The following is a 17,872-nucleotide window of genomic DNA, read 5'->3' as shown; positions in this document are numbered from 1 at the left end:
TAATTACATATTCAAATTTTTCCAAATATGCAAATAACATCTATAAAAGAAAAACTGTTTTCCTCCTCCTGTGTGGGGAAAATCTGAGCTTTTCTCCACTGTGTCTCTCTTTCCTAAATTTGTCCTTTACTAGTGATCCAGAACACTTTATTTTCAATACCTCTGGTCACCAAATGTGTGGGGTTTTTTCCTCTATACAAGCAAGTCTTCCACAGTAGCTACAATTTAACTAAATCCTGAAAATACCTACTCAGAGATAACTTTAGATCTCACAGGTGAAGAGTGCCGTCCCATAGGCTGCCCTTTCCCACCCTTACTTGAAATGACAGTTGCAAGTTCAGATTATCACCTGGGACTCTTGACTAGTCAGCTATTTAGTTTGGTGGTTCCCATGACCCCTTCTCAGGTCTGAGTAATTTGCTGGAGCAACTTACAAAACTCAGAAATATGCATGTTTCCAGTTTATTAAAGAATATGATAAAGTGTGTAGATGAACAGCCAGATGAAAATATACATAGATTGAAGTCTGGGAGGGTTCTGAGTACAGGACCTTCTGTCTTACCTTCCTGGTATGGATGGATGTGTTCACCTACCTGGATGCTCTCTGAACCCTCTGCAATTGGGATTTTATGGAGGCATGTTCACATAGGCATGATCAATTGTTAACTATGTCCCTTTCCTTTTACTGGATCACGGCGTGGTCATTTTGGTGAACAGCCTCCATCTAGAATCACACCCAGAGTTGCCTTATCATTTAGGAATTTAAAAGGTTTCATGAGCTCTGTGTGAGGGATGGGGACAAAGATGAATATTAGAACCAGAGATGCTCCTAGTGTTCGTATTACTTAGGAAATTACAAGGATCTTAGGAGCTCTATGCCAGGAACTAGGAGGAGAAACCAGTATTTTTTTTCTGTTATTTCACAATGTCTTTTGTAAGCAGTTTTTTATCTTTTCATTCAGCATTCAATCGAGGTTCCTGCATTGCTTTTTTATTACCTTTAGCTGACTATAGAAACTAGATTCTTTTAATCCATCATCAGTCACTGAAGTTATTTAACTATTAAGAAAATATTGGATTATTGTGGAACTGGGAGAGGTCTTGGTCATATCTGAGACTTGGAATTCGGTAAGATTTTGGTTTTAGTGAATCATCATAGAAACAGTGAGAAGCTCTTAAAGAGACTTGCCATGTTCTAATTTGGATAGCATTACCTTTTGAGGCAAAACATTTCAGTGTATCACAATTTGCTTTTAAATGATACCGGAAAAAATACATTTTTGAGAGAGTCTGGGAAAGTAAAAAATGAAATAGGTATGAGATTATTGAGGAATTATTACTATGTGTGGTAATGATAAAGAGGTTCTGTTAAATTCTTTATCTATTAAAGATCAGTAAAAGAATATAATACCTGGATTTGCTTTAAAGTGTATCAGCAAAAAGAGATAGGACTATATGAAACAAGAATGCCAAAGGTTGTTAATTATTGAAACTAGGCTATTATATGGGAGCACATTGTATACTTGTTGATAATTTTATGTGTTTGATTCATTTTATACGAAATTAAGGGACTTCCAACCAAGATGGAGGCATAGGCAGACACACTGTGCCTACTCGTACAAACAGAAAAAGGACAACAAATTTAAAAACAAAAACAACCAGAACTAATGGAAAATCAAACTGTATGGAAGTCCAACAACCAAGGAGTTAAAGCAGAAACATTCATCCAGACCGACAGAGGGGCAGAGATGGGAAGCCAGGCGGAAAGGACTCATGGCAAGGCAGTGGCTGCCAGACCTGGTGAAGCGGTGACTTGTAGATTGGGCAGTCCCACATTCCCTTGTAGATAAACCAGGAGGAACAACTAGGGAGCAAGACAGACCACACAACCCAGGGTTCCAGTTCAGGGAAATAAAGCCTCAAAGCCTCTGATTGAAAACACCTGTGGTGGGCGAGGCAGCAGCAGGAGAAACTCCCAGCCTTACCGGAGAGTTCATTGGAGAGACCCACGAGGTCCTAGAACATATACAAATCCACCCACCTAGGAATCAGCACAAGAAGGGCCCAATTTGATTGTGGGTAGCTGGGAAGTGAGTGAAAACCAGTAGAGAGCAAAGCAAGCGGCACTGCCCCTCTCGGACTCCTCTCCCACATACAGCATCACAACACAGCCACATGGATTGCCTCGCCCTGGTGAACACCTAAGGTTCTGCGCATTAGTATGCAACAGGTGCTCCAAAATAAAACAAAACAAAAGCCCCAAATGAAATAAATAGTTCAAAGCTCCAGAAAAAATACAACTAAGCAGTGAAGAGTTAAGCAAGCAATTAGATGCACAGTTCAAAACACTGGTTATCAGGATGCTCCAGGAATTCACTGGGTACTTCAACAGCAAAAAAAGACCCAGGCAGCAATGCAGTATGTGAAATAAAGAAAAATTTACAGGGAACCAACAGTGATGGGAAGGAAAACAGGACTCAAATCAACTGTTTGGAGCAGAAGGAAGAAAGTAACATTCAACCAGAACAAAATGAAGAAACAAGAATTCAGAAAAATGAGGAGAGTCTCAGAAACCTCTAGGACATCTCTAAATTTTCCAACATCTGAATCATAGGGGTGCCAGAAGGAGAAGAGGAAGAGCAAGAAACTGAAAACTTATTTGAAAACCTAAAGAAGGAGAACTTCCCCAATCTGGAAAAGGAAATAGAATTTCAGGAAGTCCAGGAAGCTTAGAGAGTACCAAAGAAGTTGGACCCAAGGAGGAACACACCAAGTCATATCATAATTACATTACCCAAGATGAAAGAGAAGGACAGAATCTTAGAAGTAGCAGGAGATAAGGAGGCAGTTACCTACAAAGGAGTTCCCATAAGACTAACAGCTGATTTCTTAAGAGACCTTCCAGGCAAGAAGGGGCTGGAAAGAAGTATTCGAAGTCATGAAAGGCAAGGTCCTACATCCAAGATTTCTCTACCAGCAAAGCTATCATTTAGAATAGAAGGGCAGATAAAGTGCTTTCCAGATAAGGTCTAGTTAAAGGAGTTTATCATCACCAAGCCCTTATTCTATGAAATGTTAAAGGGACTTACCTAAGACAAAGATCAAAAATAGGAACAGTAAAATGACAACAAACTCACAACTACCAACAACTGAACCAAAAAAACAACCCCAAAACAAATAAACTAAGCAAACAACAACAACAGGAACAGAATCACAGAAATAGAGAGCACATGGAGGGTTATCAGCTTGGGAGTGGGAGAGGGCGAGAGGGGGAATAAGTAGCATAAATGGTAGGTAGAAAATAGATAGGGGGAAGGTTAAGAATAGTATAGGAAATGTAGAAGCCAAAGGACTTATATGTATGACCCATGAACATGAACTAAATGGGTGGAATGCAGATGGAATGGGATGTGCAGAGGGGAATGGGGGAGGGGCAATGGTAATAGCACAATCAATAGAATATATTTAAAATTAGGGGGGGAAAGTTAAGAAGTCATAAACATTGACACCTCATTTTTTGACATGGAAAATGTAACTTATAAGTGAAAGTAGTCTGATATCTAAAACTGTTACTTTACAGAGGAGTTCTTTTTTATAAAGATGTATAGCTCCATTTCTAAACATTTGATTAGAAAAAGAATTCTTAGCCAAAATAATTTATTATATGTGTCTGAATCTCTCAAAACAAATCTAACATTTTAAGGTATTAAGAAGTAATCTTGCTTTTACCGTATTTAAAAACTGTTGTCTTTTAAGTATGACAGAAAGCTAGCTATGAGAATAGAAAAATTCTGTACCAATTACAAAACTGTTTAATTCAAACAGCCACTCACAATTGAAGAACACTGTTGTGGAGATTTTTTGCTTATCAATCAGCTATTGTGTGAGTTTTGTATAATCTTTCCTATGACTGCAGCACTGATGCATTACTAGTACTGCTTTACTATGACTCCAAGAGATGTAACAATGACATTTCTTTTGATTTGAATCCAACAGCTGTATTCTGACCATACGTGCTGGTAGCAGTCATTAAAGTAAAAATATAGTGATGTTATGAAAGTAGGAATTTGAGTCTATGAAAGTTAACAAATGACTTAGTGCCAAGGCCTTTGCTCTCTATATCAAGAATGTTTTAGTTTTCTTTTTATTTTAATAATTATTTGAGAAGCCACTCATACAGTCAATAAGCAGTTTGTAACCAGAAGTGCACATTAGAATCACTCAGGGAGCTTTTTCCAAAATACCTTTGTTTAGATTCTATTCCAGACCTACTGACTCAGAACTTTTGGAGAGAATAAGACTCACAGGCACAGACACTTTGAAAAGGCTTTTTGGTGATTTGGTTTTGAACCTTCAAGGACTACTACTTTATTATATGTAAACAGAAAATAACAAACTCCTCTCCCTGTCTAACCTAATGACTATAGGTAATACACAGTTTCTCACTGGCTGTCTCTAACTGCATCTCTTATTCTGTTCCTTTGGAACAAGTAAATCATTCAAAATTGCAGTGGATAGAAAGCCATTAAAGAGTTTTTAGCCGGTGAATGATGTGATAACATTTGTATCCCACTTATTAGTACCAGAATTATTGTGTCACATCTCAGACTGATCTCAATAACCACCTATTTTAGACAATTTCATTATAGCACTTTGCTAGAAACCTGTTCTCTGCCCAACCTGGTGCTACCTATAATCATTGTATTGTATTGATAGCCTTTCTGAGATACCAGTTTTATCATTTTTACTTTTATATTCCAAAGTTCTGCATCTTTACATTGCCTTTTTAAAATAAATTATTTCATTGTTTTTTAGAGTGAGAGAGGAAGGGGAAGAGAGGTAGAGAGGTGGTAGAGAGGTGGTAGAGAGGTAGAGAGAGAGAGAGAGAGAGAGAGAGAAACATCTACTTATTTATGCATTCATTGGTTGCTTCTCATATGTACCCAGACTGGAGATCAAACCTGCAACCTTGGTGTATCAGACAATGCTCTAACTGACTGAGCTAACCAGCCAGGGCCTTTACATTGCTTTTGAGGTAAGCTTTGCTAAGGTTTTCTAATATACTCTACTTCCTATGTCTTCTACGTTCCAATTTTGTTTCATGTCACCTAAACAATGCCATAAGTCTGCAATGCTCTTCTCTTCTGCCTTAAAAAATATTATGGCCTTGGCTGGGTGACTTGGTTGAAGCATCAACCTGTACAGCACAAGGTTTCGGGTTCCATTCGCAGTCAGGGCACATGCCTAGGTTGCAGTTTGGATCCCTGGTTGGGGAGTGTATGGGAGGCAACTGATTGATTTCTCTCTCTCCACCTCTCTCTCTAAATGAAAACATCCTTGGGTGATGATTTTTTTTAAATTAAGAAACTTTATTTTTTTTCTTCTACAAGTTTTAAAGACAGTTTATATTAGTTGGAAAAATAATACAATGCAAATGTCTAAAATAATACCTGAGTGCTAACAACGTAGTGCTTATGCTGTCAGATGTTTTTGTTTTGTTTATGCCAACACATGCATTTTTTGTTGTGTGTGAATGAAATGAGATCATATTCAATTTACTACACTTCATTTTTTTCATTTAATATTCATATTTCTTTGTAGGTCAAACATATCTATCTTAGTCTTTAAGTGGCTGCATGCTCTTTAAATGGCTGTGTACTAATTATTGAATGGTAATTTGATCAACCAGTCCTCCTAATGAGTTTTTATTTTTATTTTATTTTTTCTGAGCTTCCCTCTACACTCCTGGTGTATTTGACTTGTTGCATCTGTAGTGTAATGCCTAAAAGAATCATAACAACTCGGGTCAGAGAGTATATACACTTAAAATTTTAGACAATATTGATACATTTTATTCCAGTAAAAAAAGAAAAGAATGAGGACTAATCCAACCAAATATTAGTGATTTGGTTTTTTTCCTCCTCTCTTTCTGTGTGTGTGTGTGTCATCTTAAAGAAGTGACTATTTTTATATATTTATTAAAAATATTCTCTTAGCGCTCACTCTCCCTCTAGGGAGCACGCACCCTGTGCCATTTCCTTCCCTCACTTCTTCCCTCACAGGCACACATCTCTTAAACTCTAAGGGCCCCCACAGAGACTTGCAACCAGGGAGAAATGGGCAGCAGCAGCAGCTTGTCCCAGTCTAATCCCTTGAACCTGTCCCCACAGCCCCTTTTCACTGGCTTCCCAGTGAGCTAAGGCAGCCCTGCCTAGGCTCTCCAGTTGCTTCTGTGCTAAGCCCTTCCTTGTTTCACTGTCCCCAGGTTTAATAAATGGATCCTGAGAATTACCTAAACAGGTGTTAGGAGAACTTTCCTACACGAAGTCAAGAATACCTCCCCCAATTTTTTTTATCCTTACCTGAGGACATACATTTTGTTCATTGCTTTTTAGAGAGAGGGGAAGAGAGAGAAACACTTATTTGAGAGAGAAGCATCAATTGGTTATCTACCATATGTACCCAGACTGGGCATCAAACCCGCAACCTAGGTATGTGCCCTGACTAGGAATTGAACCTGTAACCTTTCAGTTACCAGACAGTGCTCCGCTCAACTGAGCCACACCAGCCAGGGCAAGAATTGACTATTTTTAAATAACACAGGGTTTTAAATCAGGAATGGCTGTTTCATTTTGTCATTTGCTATTTTATTGTCTGAGACTGTGTTAGTGGGCTTGGTCTGCTATATCAGAATAGGATAGGCTTAGAGAACAAACATTTATTTCTCACAGTTCTGGAAGCTGGAAGGCAATGATTAGAGTATCAGCATGGTTGTGTTCTTAATGAAGACCTTCTTCCTGGTTTACAGAGGGAGCTCTGGTTGCCTTATTTCCTTACCAGGGCACTAATCCTATCATGGGATCTCTACTGTCATGACCTAATCAAGCCCTAAATACCTCCTAAAGGCCTCACCTCCAAATAATCATTATATTGGAGATTAGGGTTTCAACATGAATTTTGGTAGGGGTGGGGAATGGGAGGGATACAAACATTTAGTCTATAGCAGTGATAATCAATTTACTTTTCTTGTGACCCATCATCTTAGTAAATTAAATAAATGGATTTACTAATATTTAAATTTATTACAGTCCTATAAGTAATTTTGATAGGTCATAATTTTTGAAAGTGTACCTAGAGCTTATTTGCTCATGTTTTATTTATGATTTTGTATTAATATTAACGTTATAATGAGTAATTATTCTGTCTTAGGTATCAGTAATAGTGTTATATTGACTTTTTAAAATGAAAAAGAAATGAGACAAAAACAAATGCCCACTTTTTCCTTCAAGCTCAGGTATAATTTGATCTTGACATTATCTGTTTTTGAAATCTTCATATAATTCATCTCAGTATGACCTTTCTGACTGCCACTCTTTGATAATTTATCTTATCTGAAAGTATCTGGTATGGATAGAATTGTGTCCCTCCCCAATAGATAATGCTGAAGTCCTAATGCCCAGTGTCTCAGAGTGTGACCTTATTTTGAAATAGGGTCATAGCAGATGTAATTACCAGTTAAGATGAAGTCATACTGGATTAGGGTGGGCCCTTTATCCATTATAACTGCTGTCCTTATAAGAAGATAGAAGACAATGTAAAGGCAGACACACAGGGAGAAGACAGCAATGTAATGACAGAGGCAGAGAATGGAATGATACAACTGCAAGCCTTGATTTCATGGCTACCAACAGAAGCTAGAAAGAGGCAAGGAGGGATCCTCCCCTACAGGTTTCAGAGGCAGCGTGGCCCTGCCAACACCTTAATTTCAGACTCTAGAACTATAAGAGCATAAATTTGTTTTAGGCCCTCCAGTTTGTGGTAATTTGAATGGAAGCCCTAGGAAACTAATATAGTATGTATTTCACTTAGATTTTCAAATTTACACAACATACGGTCATACAAAATATTGTGGATATCTTGTCTTCATTCTTAATTTTTCAGTTGGTTCTTTTTGCTGTTTATTTTGTTAACATGGTTTCCTATATTTTTTATCTCCCTCCCCAAATTAGTTCTTGAGTTTATTCTTTTTTATTGTATCTGACTTTATTGTCATAATTGCCTTTTCTACTTTTCTGAGAAAGAAAACAAAGTAAACCTAACTTTTTGAGTTCATTTGCATTCTTTTGTTTAATATTCACTGTCAAGTTTTCAACAGTGTTTTTCTTCAAGATTTTATTTATTTATTTTGAGAGAGAGAGAGAGAGAGAGGGAGGGCGGGGGGAGAGAGAGAGAGAGAGAGAGAGAGAGAGAGAAAGAGAAAGAGAGAGAGAGAAATATGTGTGAGAGAAATGTGTGCCTCTTCCATGTCCCCAATCAGGGACTTGGCCCACAACCGAGACATGTGCCCTGGCTGGAAATCGAACCAGCAACCTTTTACTTTGCGGGATGATACCCACTACACTGAGCCACAATAGTCAGGGATGAGCTTAGCTTTTTTTGTTGGAGTAATTAAAAACAAAATTCAATGGAATAAAAATCAAATTGGCTTTATTGAGCAATTCATAAATGGTACAGCATTCCCATCTAGCAAACAGAATGACACTCTAGGGATTCTACAGAATGGAAGGTTTTTAATAGGAAAAAAGGTAGGGAAAGGGTACTATTAAGAAAAGAAAGGATCATTTTTAGGCCAGGACATCTTTTGAGAGGAAGGAAATGGCAAAGGTTTTTATTTTGGAGATTGCCTCTTCTTTCCTTCCTTCCTACCTACCTTCCTTCCTTCCTTCCTTCCTTCCTTCCTTCCTCCCTCCCTCCCTTCCTCCCTTCCTCCCCCCCTTCCATTTTCTTTCATTGTTGTTCAAGTATAGTTGTCTCCATGTTCTCCACACCACTGCCCCCCACTCCCCCCATCCCCACCTCCCACCCTTGATCCTACCCCCTTTTGGCTTTGCCCATGTGTCCTTATACATGTTCCTTGACAACTTTTCCCCTCCAAACCCTTATCCCCTCCGTACTGCCCTCTGGTTACTGTCAGTTTGTACTTTATTTTGATGTTTCTGGTTATATTTTCCTTGCTTGTTTGTTTTGTTGATTAGGTTCCACTTATAGGTGAGATCATATGGTATTTCTTTTTCACCACCTAACATATTTCACTTAACATAATGCTTTCCAGATCCATCCATGTTGTCTTGAAGGGTAGGAGCTCCTTCTTTCTTTCTGCTGCATAGAATTCCATTGTGTAAATGTACCATATACTTAGTATTCCATTGTAAATGTGCCATTTACTGATGGGCACTTAGGTTGCTTCCAGCACGTGGCTATTGTAAATTGTGTTGCTATAAAAATTGGGGTGCATAGGTTCTTTTGGATTGGTGTTTCAGGGTTCTTAGGACATAATCCTAACAGTGGAATTGCCGGGTCAAAAGGCAGTTCCATTTTTAGTTTTCTGAGGAAGTTCCATACTGTTTTCCAGACTGGAAGCATCAATCTGCATTCCCACCAACAGTGTAGTAGGGTTCCCTTTTCTCCATAACCTCGCCAGCACTAGTTGTTTGTTGATTTGTTAAAGATGGCCATTCTCACTGGTGTAAAGTGGTACATCATTTTGGTTTTAATTTGTATCTCTCTGATGGCTAGTGATGCTGAGCATCATTTCATATGTCCCTGGGCTCTTTGTATGTCCTCCTTGGAGAAGTGTCTGTTTAGGTCCTGTGCCCATTTTTAATTGGGACGTTTGTCTTCCTGGAGTGGAGTTGTGTGAGTTCTTTATATATTTTGGAGATCAAACCCTTGAACAAGGAATCATTGGCAAATATATTTTACCATGTGGTTGGTTCCCTTTTCATTTTGCTGATGTTTTCTTTAGCCATGTAGAAACTTGTAATTTGATGAAGTCCCATTTGTTTATTTCCATTATGTCCCTTGCTCTAGAGGACATATCAGTGAAAATATTGCTGCCTGGAATATCTGAGATTTTCCTGCCTATGTTCTCCTCTAGGACTTTAATAGTGTTATGACTTATATTTAAGTCTTTTATCCACCTTGAGTTTATTTTTGTATATGGTATAAGTTGGTGGTTGAGTTTCATTGTTCCACATATAGCTGTCCAGATCTCTCAACACCATTTGTTGAAGAGGCTTTTTTACTTCATTTTATGCTTCTACCCCCTTTGTCAAATATTAATTGACCATAGAGACTTGGGTTTATCTCTGGGCTCTCTATCAGATAGGTTATTCTTTTGTAAGAACAATTTTAATATATTTTATTGATTATGCTATTACAGTTCTCCCATTTTTTTCTCCCTTTTATTCCTTTCTGCCCTGCATCCCCCTCCCACCAGCATTCTCAGCCCCCTTAAGTCACGTCCATGAATCATACATACAAGTTCTTTGGCTTCTCCATGTCCTATACTATTCTTAACCTCTCCCTGTCTGTTTTGTACCTACCAATTATGCTTCTTATTCCCTGCACCTTTTCCTCCATTCTCCCCCAACCCCTCCCCACTGATATCCTTCTATGTGATCTCCAGTTCTGTGATTCTGTTCCTCTTCTAGTTGTTTGCTTAGTTTATTTTTTCATTTTTCTGTTGTTGTTTTTGTTTTTAGGTTGGGTTGTTAATAGCTGTGAGTTTGTTGTCATTTTACTGTTCATATTTTTGATCTTCTTTTTCTTAGATTGATGTGGACCCCAGCCTGTGGGGTCCGTATGTTGTGGATGCGACAAATTCACATGGACTACAGAAGTCCAATGGAGAAAAAGGGACAGCATGGCCACTCTCTGAGTGAGAGAGGGTGCTAACCCCTCCCTGGACAGGCTTTTATTGCTTTTCTGGGCACATTACATCAAGGATGGTCCTCATTTACTATGCAAGGTTCGCTTTAGGTGGTTACCTTTTACAGATAACAAAGGAGAGGATGTTGCTTATCACATCAAAGAAGAAGGATATTTGCAAATGCAAGGGAAAAAGTGGTTGAACTGGTTACACTCTTCCTTGGGAGGTTTAGCATAGATTTTAGGAAGTTACTTTAAAGATATGCACTAAACATTTGCTGCCTCAATTCAGGGTGAGGGAGTTTTAGCTCAAAGCAGCCTAGGTAGAATGCAGGCCTGATTCTCCACAGGACAACCTATTATCTGTGGATGTGGGTCCTGTGTGCCAACCTTGCTCTCCGTTGGTTCTCCAAATCAGCGGCTGGGCTACATTCCCACGCAGAACGGTTCCCTATATTAGATAAATCCCTTTACCAGTCATATAATAAGGGCTTGGTGATGAAGAACTCCTTTAAATTGACCTTGTATGGGAAGCACTTTATCTGCCCTTCTATTCTAAATGATAGCTTTGCTGGATAGAGTCATCTTGGATGTAGGTTCTTGCCTTTCATGACTTTGAATACTTCTTTCCAGCTCCTTCTTGCCTGCAAAGTTTCTTTTGAGAAATCAGCTGATTGACTTATGGGTACTCCTTTGTAGGTAACTGTCTCCTTTTCTCTTGTTGCTTTTAAGATTCTCTCCTTCTCTTTCATCTTGGATAATGTAATTATGATGTGCTTTGGTGTGTGCTTCCTTGGGTCCAACTTCTTTGGGACTCTCTGGACTTCCTGGAAGTCTATTTCCTTTTTCAGATTGGGGAAGTTCTCCTTCATTGTATTTTTAAATAAGTTTTCAATTTCTTGCTCTTCCTCTTCTCTTTCTGGTACCCCAATGATTTGGATGTTGGAACATTTAAAGTTGTCCCAGAGGTTCCAAAGCCTTCTTACTTTTTTGAATTTTTGCTTCTTGATTCTATTCTGGTTGAATGTTTATTTCTTCCTTCTGTTCCAAACCATTGATTTGAGTCCTGGTTTCCTTCCCTTCACTCTTGCTTCTGTGTATATTTTCCTTTATTTCACTTTTCATAGCCTTCACTTTCTCCTCTATTTTGGAACTGTACTCAACCATTTCTATGAGTATCTTGATTACTAGTGTTTAAATTATGTATCTGATAGGTTGGCTATCTCTTTGCTTAGTTGTGTTTTTCTGGCGTTTTGATTTGTTCTTTCATTTTGGCCATATTTTTTTTTTCTCCATATGCCTCTTATGTAGTAATGGAGTGGAGCCTTAGGTATTCGCTAGGATGGGGTAACCCACATGGCTGCATTGTGATGCTGTATGTGGGGGGGGGGGATCAGAGAGGAAACAGTGCTGCTTGCTTGGCTACCCACAAGCAAATTGGGCCCCTCTAGTACTGATTCCTGGGTGGGTGGTTTTGTGTACATTCTGGGATCCTCTGGGTCTCTCTAATGAACTCTCCTGTGAGGCTGGGAATTTCTCCTGCTGCCGCAATCCCCACAGGTTTTTTCAGTCAGAGGTTTTGAGGCTTTATTTGCCCACACTGGAACCCTGGGTTGCAAGGTCTGTCTGCCTTCCCAGTTGTTACTCCTGGTTTATCCGCATGCAAATGTGGACCACCCGCTCCGCCAGCTACCACCTTGCCACGAGTCTTCTCCATCCTGGCTGCCTGTCTCTACTTCTTCTGTGTGTCTGAATGAATGTTTCTTCTTTAACTCCTTGGTTTTCAAGCAGTTCTGGTTATTTTTTCTTTTTAAATTTGTTGTCATTTATTTGGTTGTGCAAGGAGCAAAGTGTATCTACCTACGCCTCCATCTTGCCTGGGAGTTCAGATTGCCTGTTCTTTGAATGGAGTAGGAAGTAAGGTGAAATGGAGTTGGCCCACAGGACAGATTACCTTACTGGTATTTGACCAGAAAACTCCGGATTAGCGGATTAATATTACCTTTCTGAAAGAGGCTGAAACTGCAATTAGATCAGGTATTATAGTATTTTGCTGTGTATAGTGCTCTGTTGTATATATTGCATACCCATGATTTTGGCCCAAACTTTCAGGAAAAAAATCTTGAGTTTTAATTTTTTAATTCATTTTCTTATTTATTTATATTTAGAAACAAAACCAATTATTGTACTCCAGGACAACATTTTGCATACAGATGTCGCTATTGTTTTCCAGAGTCACGCTTTTAATGCATAAGCATAAATAAATGAATTAAAAACATTTATATAGATATGGAATTAGTACTACCCATGTATAATGTGTATCCTTATTTTCCCTCATCAATTTGGCAAAAAAAAATGTACATTATACACACCAAAATACAGTAAATTGTGGGGGGAAGAAGAAACTTTCCTCTACCCTCCTAAGTTCTTTCAGCTGGCCTAAAAATTAAATCTACTTGAGAAAGATTAATAAGAGAAAATAACCAAGTTTAATACATAGATACACATGGGAACCCTTCATAACCCTTCATAACATAACATAACTTAATAAGAGTAATATAAGGCACCTTGGGGCTTCAGAGAGTCATTGAAAAGTGATAAGAAGAACAGATATTCTATAGTTAAAAGTTTGCCCTGCCCTATAGATCATAAAAAGTTGTTTCTAGTGTCAACTCTTATTGTGGGCAAGGCCCCTCCCTAATTGATGTTTGTTAAGGGGGTGGTTTCTTTTGAGCCTGCGGGGTCTTGAATGCCTTCAGCTCAAAATAATTCACATCCCAACGTAGCACTTCTTGGTGAAGTCTGTTCTGAACTTCTACAAAATCTAGGTTTGGTATCATGGGCTTTTAGTATCAGTAATGTCATTATGAACCTGTGACTTTAACAGATTTAAACAATTTTGATGTGAAATGTTTTTATCATTATTTACCATGTATTTTTACTATTAGTTTTTATTTTCACTTAACACTGTTTAGGAGAAAATTTTTTAAATTTCTAAGTGATTGGGTTTTGTTGTTGCTGTTGTCGTTGTTCTATTTTTAATTTCATTACATTGTGGTTGGTGTGATTGGTTATATTTGTGCTTTTTGAAACACGAATTTTCTTCGTGGATTAGTAAATCAGTTTTTTAAAATGGTCCATGGATGTTTAAATAGAAAGTATGTACTTTTGTTCACAGGGCATAAATCTTAGTTGATAGCTATATGTCTTCATATTGGATCAGCTGTACTAATGATCTTATTTTATAGGGTTCTCTCCATCAGACTTTACAAACTAGCTAACATGGTGTTATTTAACCCATAGGTGTGCATTGCTTGCCATGCATTGTGTTGGCCTGCATAATGTTACAAATTTAACATTGATTAAAAAGTTGCCAACATTTAAGAATTTGGAGATATTATATACATATGTGGATTTCTAGTTTCCTTAGGTCTTATTTGAGCTTCTTAAACTCATATTCCCTCTTGCCTCTAGGCTTTGAACAGGCTGTTTGTTCCCTTTGCCTTCAAGGCTTTCTCCACTCCCTTTGCCTAGCTTACTCTTATTCATCCTTTCTATCTCAGTGTTACCGTCTGCACCTTCCAGAAGCCTGCCTTCTTCTCTCAGAATTAGCTAAAGATGTACGAACAGCAAATAAGCATATGAAAATATGCTCAATTTTTTCAGTCATTTGGGAAATGCAAATAAAAACCACACTGAGATACCGCTACAAACCTAGCAAAATGACACAGACTGACTATACTGAGTACTGGCAAGTATGTGGAGCAACTAGAATCCTTATTACACCACCAGCAGATTATTTAAAATGGCAAGAACTCCTTGAAAACCAGTTTAGCAGTTTCTTTAAAAAGTTAAACAGATTCGCCACCTTGCAGCTCTCCACCACTACACTGTGCAGACCTGCCCCTTTCCTGTGTGAGGAACTGACTGGCACCATGCCCTACCAATACCTAGCACTGACTCTGGGGCAAAAGAAGGAGCTAACATTGCTTAGCGCATTGTGGCTCCAGGCAAGGGCATGCTGGCTGCATATGGGTCCATTGGGAGCATTGCCAAGTGGTCCATTGGCACTGAGAACACCAGGGAGAACCAGCACTTTTGCTGCCAGCTGCTGCTCACTGAAGATGACTGCATGAATCCCTGCATTGGGAGTGTCATCCTCTTCCACGAGATACTCTATCAGAAGACAGATGATGGGCGTCCCTTCTCCCAAGTTATCAAATCCAAGGGTGGTGTTGTGGGCATCAAGGTGGATAAGGGTGTTCCTGGCAGGAACAAATGGGGAGATTACTACCCAACGACTGGATGGGCTGTCTGAGCACTGCACCCAGCACAAGGAGGATGGAGCTGACTTTGCCAAGTGTTGCTGTGTGCTAAAGATTGGGGAACACACCCCTCAGCCCTCACCATCATGGAAAATGCCAATGTTCTGGCCCGTTATGCCAGCACTTGCCAGTAGAATGGCATTGTTCCCATTGTGGAGCCTGAAATCCTCCCTGTTGGGGACCGTGACTTGAAGTGCTGTCAGTACATAACTGAAAAGGTGCTGGCTGTTTTTTATAAGGCTCTGAGTAACTACTACATCTACCTGGAAGGCACCTTACTGAAGCCCAATATGGTCACCCCAGGCCATGCCTGTACCCAGCAATTTTCTAATGAGATTGCCATGGCAACTTTCAGTGCCCTTCATTGCACAGTGCCCTCTGCTGTCCCTGAGATTACCTTCCTATCTAGAGGTCAGAGTGAGGAGGAGGCATCCATCAACCTCAGTACAATCAACAAGTGCCTCCTGCTGAAGCCAAGGACACTGACCTTGTCCTATGGCTGAGCCCTGCAGGCCTCTGCCCTGAAGGCCTGGGGTGGGAAGAAGGAAAACCTGAAGGCTGTGCAGGAGGAATATGTCAAATGAGCACTGGCCAACAGCCTCACCTGCCAAGGAAAGTACACCCCAATTGGTTAGGCCAGGGCTGCAGCCAGCAAATCCCTCTTCATCTCCAACCATGTCTACTAAACAGAGGTATTCTAAATCTGCCCCTTCAACACTCCAGGCCCTTCCCCCTCCCACACTCACTCTTGAAGAGCAGGTCTCATTAGTGGCTCTAGGCCGCTCTTTCCCACTCTTGCCTCCCTTGTGACATTGGTGTGTGGTATTGTCTGTGTATGCTAAGTTCAGTGCTCTTTTCAGCCCACTGCCAATAAACAACTATTTAAGGGGGGGGCGGGTAGTTAAACATATACTTACCATATTGTGTAGCCATTTCACTCCTAGGTATTTACCATGAGAAAGAAAGCATATGTCTGTAAGGAGACTTGTAAATGAGTGTTTATAGCAGCTTTATTTGTTAATAGCTGAACACTGGACACAACCCAAATGTCCATTCAAGCGAGGACTGGTATCTTCTAACTGGTATCTTCTTGAAAGTTCTAAGTCAATAATAAAAGGAATGAAGTATTGATACATGCTACAACACACATGAATTTCAAAATAAGTATACTGAATAAAGAACCCAGATCAAAAGGAGTACATGCTAATCTATTTATACACAATTCTTGAAAATTATAGTGACAGAAAGTACCTGGGGAAGGTGGGAGAACAGAAGGCAAGAGATTACAAAGGGGCATGATAGATATGTTTGTTATCTTGATTGTGTTGATGGCTTCATGAGTGTGTACATGTCAAAACTGATCAAATTGTGTGCAGTTTATTGTCTATCAGTTATACTCCAATAAAGGAATTTAAAAAAAAACACCCAACCTAGAGAGTGTGTTAGACTTCCATTATTGTTATTCCCCTACCTCCATCAGTGGGAATCTCTAACTGCTTTTCTTCTGTCAAAAACAAATGCTTCTTGTTTGGGCCAGTTGTTCTGTCAGTCCTTTGGCACCTGGGGCACATTTTCAGCCTCTTTCTGCAGAAGTGTCCTAATTCCAGGATCTAAAAGAAGCCCAAGACAATCCTAAAGTGGCTCACATTTTTAAAGTGGGAAACACCTTGATCAGCCACCAGTGACAGTACAGCTACTTTGTAATTACAGTTTTCTGTTCTGTCGTGGATTACTTCAATCAAATGCTAGTCTTCAGATTTCTCAGGTTAAAAGTCAGATAACCATTCCATAGAGTCTCTACTCTCTAAAAGACAGATAAAAAGTTTACAGAGCGATATCCTTGAAGCCCTTTCCTTACTAGTAGAGGTGAGGTTAAAGCACCAATCTACCCCTGTTTGACTTTAGAGTCTATTGAGAATGCTCTCTAAAGAAATTACTTATTCCCAAAATTTCCATCACTTCTTTAGATTGAGCCCTCCCCACCTCCACCCTTCAAAAAAAAAATACTCATAGGTGGGTAATCAGCTAAGTATTGTAAAAATTCCATTGCACATTTTTTCCATGTGCTTTAGTACTTCATTTTGCATTGTGTAAGTCGTTGGCAGACAAGCTTTGGAGCCTCGGCTAAGACTGAGACTGTGTGTCTGCATATCATGTTATCTGTGTTGTTAATAGAACTTTTCCGAACTCTGATTTAATTAAAAGTGTACTTTGCTTGAGATTAGTGAAATTGTGGGAGCTCCACTTTTCACTTTGTCCTTGTTTTCTGGTATTGGACATATATTTTTATTGATGGTGTGGGGACTCTAGCCATTCCCTAGTTTCATAATCAGTGGAGTTTCCTATAATAATTGTTATTAAAATTTTTTGAATTTATATTTTATTAATTACATTATTTCAGTTACCCCAGTTTTCCCCTTTGCACACCTCCACCCTGTACCCACCACTCCCTCAGGCAATCCCCATACCATTGTTCATGTCCATGGGTATAAGTTCTTTGGCTACTTCATTTCTTATACTGTAACTTACATCCCCAAGGCTATTCTGTAACTACCTATTTCTACTTCTTTTTCTTTTTTAAGATTTTATTTATTTATTTTTAGAGAGGGGAAGGGAGGGAGGAAAAGAGAGAAAGAGAGAAAGAGAAAGAGAAAGAGAAAGAGAAAGAGAAAGAGAAAGAGAAAGAGAAAGAGAAAGAGAAAGAAACATCATTGTGCGGTTGCTGGGGTCCATGGCCTGCAACCCAGGCATGTGCCCTGACTGGGAATCAAACCTGCGATGCTTTAGTTTGCAGCCCGCACTCAATCCACTGAGCTATGCCAGTCAGGTCTACTTCT

At 39.3% G+C, this 17,872-nt stretch overlaps 1 protein-coding gene and 1 pseudogene across 12 annotated transcripts in view; both read left to right on the top strand.

Annotated features, from left to right (window-relative positions):
* The window catches only part of ACAP2 (ArfGAP with coiled-coil, ankyrin repeat and PH domains 2), a 165,179-nt gene that overhangs the window by 20,009 nt on the left and 127,298 nt on the right, over positions 1–17,872 (top strand). The gene's annotated exons all lie outside the window — the stretch shown is intronic.
* LOC114489187 lies at positions 13,265–15,932 on the top strand (annotated as a pseudogene).

The sequence above is a fragment of the Phyllostomus discolor genome, chromosome 2 (genome assembly GCF_004126475.2).
Source record: "Phyllostomus discolor isolate MPI-MPIP mPhyDis1 chromosome 2, mPhyDis1.pri.v3, whole genome shotgun sequence".
NCBI classification, from domain to species: domain Eukaryota; kingdom Metazoa; phylum Chordata; class Mammalia; order Chiroptera; family Phyllostomidae; genus Phyllostomus; species Phyllostomus discolor.
This window is presented reverse-complemented; position numbering and strand designations above follow the sequence as displayed.